Source organism: Aethalodelphis obliquidens, unplaced genomic scaffold (genome assembly GCF_003676395.1).
Source record: "Aethalodelphis obliquidens isolate GAN/ISIS:26980383/991018 unplaced genomic scaffold, ASM367639v1 scaffold3, whole genome shotgun sequence".
In the NCBI taxonomy this organism is placed as follows: Eukaryota; Metazoa; Chordata; class Mammalia; order Artiodactyla; family Delphinidae; genus Aethalodelphis; species Aethalodelphis obliquidens.
The window spans coordinates 76,346,417-76,352,416 of NW_020837947.1; positions in this window are offsets into that span (position 1 = coordinate 76,346,417).

Sequence of the window (6,000 nt, forward strand, 5' to 3'; positions counted from 1 at the left end):
TCAGGAGATGGCAAGGGGGTTTTCTTTCTGTGAGGAGGCACCGTTAGTTTTTGAGGCACAGGACCTGAACGTAGAACGGTACACGAAGGTTGCAGCAGCCGTTCAGAATGCAATCCAGTGCTACCGTGTCATCCATGGTGAGAAAAAAAGAGCTGCTACCCAGACATCACTGGATCACTTTTACAAGAGGGTAGACAGAATTGAATCCAGCAAGGAACCAGAACCTGTGCCGTCAGCGTCAGGCGTGAGTGAAAGTGCACCTTGCCCTCCGTCTCCTGTTGCTGACGATCCTTCAGCTCTACCATCTCCCACCTCCTCTCCCTCCTCCAGTCAGTAACTCTTCTTGCCTGTTCACTCGATGCCAGCCCCTGCGTGCCAGCTGTTGTACTGTACTACTGTACTTTTCAAGGTACTGTACTGTAAGATTAAAAATGTTTTCTTTATTTTTAGCTTGTTTTTTATGTATTATTTGTGTGAAAAGTACTATAAACCTATTACAGTACAGTACTATATAGCCAATTGTGTTAGTTGGGTACCTAGGCTAACTTTGCTGGACTTACAAACAAATTGGACTTACGAATGCATTCTCAGAACGGAACTGGTTCGTATGTAGGGGACTTACTGTAATACCTAATACAACGTAAATGCTACAAAAATAGTTGCCAGTGCCTGGCAAATTCAAGTTTTTCCTTTTGGAAATTTCTGGAATTTTAAAAATTATTTTCAAACTGCTCTTGGTTGAATCCTCAGATACATTACCCGCGGATACAGAGGGCCAACTCTCTAAGGAGCCAAAGGCTTACGCCTGAACATGTTATGTTGCTTAGCAGCTATTCAAACCATCCTAGTAGCCAAGTTCACATGTCCTGTCATTGCTACCCTTACTGTCACGGGTCCACAGCTGCTAACATGGTGTAAGAAGGTCAGACAGTCCCTGCTTCCACATAGCACACCCTTCCCTTCAGACCACCACTCCTCCATGTTAGAGCACCTCTCCTCTACATTGGAGCCTGCCTGCAGAGCCTTTAAGAATATAGATCCAATAAAACCAGGAAAGACGCTGCAGACTATCTCTTCCATCTCCTCTGCAGCTAAGCAACGCCGAAAAAAACAGAGGATCCTGGGCGGAGATTCTGGACCTCCTATATGTTGTGATTATCAAAAGCTCTTATTCCTTCAAATGAGTTATCCAGAATTTCTTTCAGATTATTGCACAACATTATACAGCTCTACAACGCAAGGGAAATGTGCGATGATGCCTAGTCTATACCATTGTGCTCTCCATCTATACCATACTGGGGAAAAAATGTCTCAAACTTGTAGGGGAGAGTTGGCACATCCTTTACTTTCAGAGCTGGTGAAGATGTTATCCCCATTTTCTATTACTTTTTGTTATTTTGGTGAGTTTCTAGGAGAGGGTTCGAACCTTGTTCCTCTGTCTCCATTTTTTCTGGAAGCTAAAATTCATTTTAAACTTCAATATGTAAACCAGAATCACAGTTGAGATGGAAAATAAATAATAATCATCAAGTTATTAATAATCAGGTCACAATTTTCTTAGAACAAAGTCCACAACCCTTCAGAGGAGACTGTTAAACTGTCTCTAATTTTTATACACACAAGAAAATAACAAGATAACCAAACGTAGGTCTCCTTTGCTCACTTTACCATGAAGCCCTCGCCTCCTAATTAACACGTTTCTCCGTTTAGAGATCAACTTGAGATTACTCCTATTCTTGTACATTGAAAATAAAACACAGAAGGTCAACATTTTAAGCTAATTATTAAAGTAAATACACTGATGTATTGGGAGTTTTGATTTGTGGAGGGGAGTTGATGGAACAGATAAGCGAAGGTATTCAAAACCTGACAGGGAAATGGAGACCGGTTTTCCACGTACACCACCATTGCCCCCAAAAGTGGAATAGAGGTTCAGCGTGAAAGCTGGGATAAATAAAGGCAAACTTTCTTTCATGTATTTTTTTTTCCCAAAGCAAGAGTGGCTCAATGTGGCCTCTCTTTCTTTCCCAAGTCTCAATAAAAATCAAATGTAAAACCAGATTAGAATTCCAAAGAAAGAATGGTTTTATAACCCACTGGAAGGGATGTAAGATTTCCTCCTCCATAAAAGTTCTAAATTAAAGAATCTCAAAGCCACGCTGCAGATAAACCTCTCCCATATTTTTAATGATCCATGAAGTTATCAAATAAGTTATCGGGTAAGTAGAGTTTTTTATTAATGTGGTTAACGGACTAGAGAGAAATTTTTCTTCTGTGTCATACTTTGCCTCTTCAGCATACAAATCTTAAGTCCAATTTGCCTTGCTAGATACCTTTAGACCGCATACGTGTCTTAACTTTATAAAGTAATACAGAGAGCTTTCACACTGTTGCCTTTTTCTCCCAATTCAAAATCTTCTTACCTAAAGCTAAAAATACTCAAGGTATTTGTTCATATTTTACTGCATCCTGTACACTCCAGAAGTTTTCATTATGTAACTCTAAAATGCTGCAGTGTATATCTGTCTAGGGAGCTAGAAAAAATTATATATTTTCAACACAGTGTATGCAAACATAATGATAATCACAGGTCTGCACTGGCTTTCCAATGAAGCAATCTATAGTGATAGTAGAAATATCTGATAACGATATCTGAAGGTCTTATCTGTTAATGCAAACTGGGCATAACCTTGGGGGGGGTTCTTATTTGCAGCCAGACCATTTATACTTGAAGTATTTAGTATTTGATGACTTTGCAGGACCTTTTACTGAAGTACATGTGACTTCTTTCAGAATATACACCACAGTTAGGTTTTCAATAACAACTTCATTCTAGCATTTGGGCTGCTAAGGTAAGATTTATTATTTTGTCTTCTAATTATATCGTGTGAGAATTTCTCTTTGTGAGGCGATGGCTCTCCTTTCACCTATAGTTAATATTCATGTTGCTAAATACGTTTCTTTTCTCTTACATAAGTAAATTTTAATAAATGGAGGATGCAGACAAGTTGAGCATTAAGGACCAAAGTGATGACCTGTAACCTAACTCTTGACTCACCTGGATAGCAAATGACTTCACCTCCAATTTGTTCTTCCCACCCTACTTCTCAGAGAGCAAAGAGTAGTCTAACTCAATGTACATTGGTTTGAAAGGCAGAAACTAATTCATGAAGAGATGAAAGAACATGAATTTGAGTTTAAAATAACTATGTCCATATTTTCATGGGACAAGAAATATGAAGGTAGCACAACTAGAATGATGTGAATTGATCATTATTCTAATTCTCTTTAACACAGATGTTTATAGGATAAACCTATGGAATCAATATAAGTAAACTAGCTACAGGAAGTGTATATATTTTACAGTGGACATTTTGCATGTAGAAATGACTTGTATGTACTTAATCAGGACACTACAAGCAGGAAAGAGTTAAAAGGTTAAAAACTCATAAATGCTTGTTTGCTTTTATCTCAACCACAGAAGCTGTGGGAAAAGCAATCTGTCATAAAACCTTAGCTTAATTTCAAAACGTTTTCTGAAGCAAGAAGAGATGGCAGTGTTTTGAAAGGGGAAAATAAAATTTTGAAAATTCCAGGAATAGAAATCCTCTATCTTCCAGAAGCTGTTTCCTGAGTAGACTCATGGTAGAAGCAAGAGATAGACTCCTTGCCACTCCAAGAATACTATCATGAGAACATACGAATCTGCCCTCCTACCACACAGCCCAAAGCAGAGCAGATCTGAAGTAACTAGGAAGAGTCTGCAATTACTCATCTCACCTCATCTCACTTCAGTAAAGTCCAGGGGAATGAGAACTTCTTTCTCTACTACAGAAAGTACAAATCCCATAAAATCTTGATTAGCCAGTTGGGTCATGTGACTCACCCTCGGCCAGGTTCCAGAGGGTTGTGTTGACCCTCTCCTTTCTAGAATCCATGGAGTAGGGGAAGAGCATTTCCCCAAAGGAAAGAGTGCTGTCATCTCCAGAAGATGGGCAAGAACTTCCGGTCAAACCAAAACCAAGTGATGGTCTCCACATATGACAAGGGAGATATGAGCACCGCTGGAAGGAAATAGAAACAAACAAGAATTTGACTGGCTTCTCATCTTCACTTACATATTTTAAATATTTAACAATTTTAGTGATTATTTAAATTATAAAGATAAAGAGAAGAAAATGCATTTTATAACCACTTAAGGAAGTTTTCAGAAAAAAACCAAGATGTCTTTCAGAATGCTCTTCCAGGTGAATCCAGCATTTCTCAGCCCTGGGTGGGGAGGTTTCAAAGGACAGTTATTACAAAGGGCAAGCACTGGATCCGTTATCAACACGAATTGTCCTTGAAGATGCCGCGTGTGATGAGCCATAGTTTAATAACTAACGCATTGATCAGTGAGCAGTCTGGGCATGGAATGGGTAGGATATGCAGGCCATGCAGGACCAAGCCAGAACCAAAAGGGAATTCTGCTTCGTATCACATCTACCCACTAAGCCGTACCCAGATTCTAGGGCAGCTGTTTTCAAAATATTTTGTAGCTACACGCTCTATTCACTTTTTTTATTTTCAAATGAAATTTACTCAGAAGTTCAATATACATAAATAAAAGTGAAGCCCTTTGGATTGAGTGTGGAGAGGAGGGAAGCACTTTTCCACTCATCCAGCCCCAACTTCCTCCTGCACCTGCTTGGAGCTGGGGCTTCAAGGAAACCCGCTGGAAATGCACTGTCCCAGGGCACAGTCAGAGTCAGCTTAACAACAAATGAAGGAGCAGGACCTACAGACGTTAAAATCGTTGCTCTGCTTTATGTCAACTTGCAGTCTGATGATATGATTTTAAGAGTAATTTTGAAATGTGGACCATTTCAGTAGCCACAGTTCCCTCACACACTAAACACGTCATGACAAAACAAGCAGAGAGGCAAATCAATATGGGAGACTTCAGAACAAAGCTCAGAATATCTGGAGAAATTTCTGTTCTTAACGATGGATATGTCATTATGGAAGATTTGGATGCGCCGAAGCTTAGTCCCTAAAACTTACTCTTTCGAGGGACCCAGCTCTCCAGTGACGTAGCCACAGTCCAGGGCCTACAGTGATTTGGAAATCTCTGCAGAGAGAATGCCAGCAAACAGTTTAAGGAGGTTAATTAAAGAATTGGAAAGCAAATTTCCCATTTGGAAGTATCTTTGAACTGAACTGATTGCAGAATAAGATTTCAAATAGCTTTCCGGGGAAAAAAAACAACTTGTTGAATTTAAATTAAAATAGTTGGAATACACTTATCATAGTGCAATATGTCCCAGAATAACCACAGAGATTATTATTTGTACTCCTAAAAATACAGGCAGCGACTGCTTTTCACACACGGAGACGGTTAGAGAATGAAAGTATATAGAAAAGCAGCTTTCTTAGCCATGTGTAATTCCTACAAACCATGTAAAGTCTAGTAACTTGAAAAGGGCTTTACAGAAGCTGTTATAATGCTTCAGAATATACAAGGCAGTCATTTTAATACTCTAATAACCCTAAAGCAATTGGAGGTATCATCTAATCCACCCATTCCTTTTATTTTTATTTTTGTTTTCAATGAATGCTATCAATCCAAATTTCTGTCATTTATTATAAGATTACAGTATCCTCTTTTTTTATTTTATTTAATTTATTTATTTATTTATTTTTGGCTGGGTTGGGTCTTCGTTTCTGTGCGAGGGCTTTCTCTAGTTGCGGCAAGTGGGGGCCACTCTTCATCGCGGTGCGCGGGCCTCTCACTATCACAGCCTCTCTTGTTGCGGAGCACAGGCTCCAGACGCGCAGGCTCAGTAGTTGTGGCTCACGGGCCTAGTTGCTCCGCGGCATGTGGGATCTTCCTAAACCAGGGCTTGAACCCGTGTCCCCTGCATTGGTAGGCAGATTCTCAACCACTGCGCCACCAGGGAAGCCCCACCCATTCCTTTTAAAGAAAAATTTTACTGTCCCATGAAATAGTCATCTGCTCTG